Raw genomic sequence first — 1856 nt, 5'->3', positions numbered from 1 at the left:
CAATAGAATAGAATGGTGGAGGGGCAGGGAGGTGGCATGGTGGTTAAAGCACTGGACTCCCACTTGGTCAACTGTGGTTCAAGTCCCAGACCAGGTGGCTTGCTTTCTCATTTTCTCTCTCTCTGCTCAAAGTTTTTAAAAAGTATATAATAGTAATAATAATAATAAATAAAAGTAAATAAATAATTCTTTTTCTTTCTTTTTTTCTTTGGAGAAGTTTTTGCTATAGGGTACATGCACTCACCAGACAGACAGAGAGAGACAGAGAGACAGAAAGAGAGAAATCACCCCCCAGAGGGGATGGCCACGCTGCAATCCCTTCTCCTCCGTTCTCCTCTCGGGATCTTGGGCACACATGCACACGCGCCCGGTGTGAGTTTAAGCCACCGGGTCTGGGACTCGAACCACTGTCAACTACATGGGAGTCCAGTGATTTAGCCATTATGCTAACTGCTGGTTCCAATAATTCTTTAAAAAATAAAATCCTTGACATCAAATAGCTTATACTTAAAAAAAAAGATAAGAATTGTGGTACCCACTATTTTTTATAATAATAAAATATACTTAGCTTTTGTCTCTGTTGGTAGAAAAACTGCTATTTTTCACCTTGTAACTTTTAAGACAAAATGTCTATTTTTTAAAAATAATTATTTATTTAACTTTATTTATTTTAATTTGACCAGAGAGGGACAGAGAGGGAGAGAGAAAGAAAGTGAGAAAGCAAGCTGCTAGGTCCAGGACCCAAATCGTGGTCAGCCATGTGGCAGTCCAACACCCTTAACTACCACGCCACCTGCTTGCCCCCAAAATGTCCGTTGTATAGACAAGTGTATTTACTAAGGGAGGTAACATAATAATATACATATTGACATTATATCTTTTGCATAATATTGAATGTAATGTCAAGTATTTTGACAGTGCACATATATTCTGACAGTTCTATTTATGACTTTAGAAAAAGAATTTATTTACAAGGCATAAATGACTAGGTCAGCCAGTGGCCTGGTGGTTAAGATGGCTGCCTCTTACATAGCCGAATGTGCAGTTCAAGTCCTGGACCCAGTGGTTTGAAAAGTACGTTGCGCATGTGTGTGTGCATGACCAAAAAACCCAAGAAGAGAATGGAGGAGAAAGGATTACACTGCAGTGTGGCCATCCTCCCTAGATAGTACCTTCCCACTACCCCCACTTCTCTCTCTGGAGAGTGTACATACCTATAGCAAATTAAAAACTGAATACATAAAGGCGTAAATGGAACTGGCCCTGTGGCCTAATGGTTAAGGGACCTGGATTCCACATGGCCAGCTGGGTAGTTTGACTATTGGACCTGAAAGCTTGAGAAGCACATTTGGTGCTTGGGCATGTATGATGGAGAAATGGAAGAGAAGGCGTTGCGGTATGACCACAGCCCACTGAGAGTATGCTTTTTTTAACCCCTTACATTCTCTGTCTCTCTGTCTCTCTCAGATGAGTTCCCATACCCTCCAGCAAATAAAATAAAAGGAATACGAGGCATATATATCCGGTTGGTCCTGTAGGGCAGTGGTTAAAGCACAATGCATAGGGTGTTGGATCCCACATGGCAATTGAGGTTTTAATTCCTGCTCCAGTAGCTTGGAAAACATGCTGGGTGTATGTACACGCATGCCCCAAACCCTAACAGGATAAAGAAATGAAGGGAAAAGGATTACTACATGACCATGTCCCATGGGAAGGGAAGGTGCTTTCTCTTTCTTTTTCTCTCTCTTTCTCTCTCTCTTTCTCTCTCTCTTTCTCTCTCTCTCTCTCTTTCTCTCTCTCTTTCTCTCTCTCTCTTTCTCTTTCTCTTTCTCTTTCTCTTTCTCTTTCTCTTTCTC

This window comes from Tupaia chinensis, unplaced genomic scaffold (assembly GCF_000334495.1).
Source record: "Tupaia chinensis unplaced genomic scaffold, TupChi_1.0 Scaffold000341_1, whole genome shotgun sequence".
Taxonomy (NCBI): Eukaryota; Metazoa; Chordata; class Mammalia; order Scandentia; family Tupaiidae; genus Tupaia; species Tupaia belangeri.
The sequence above is the reverse complement of the archived record's forward strand: the minus strand, read 5'-3'. Positions refer to the sequence as shown.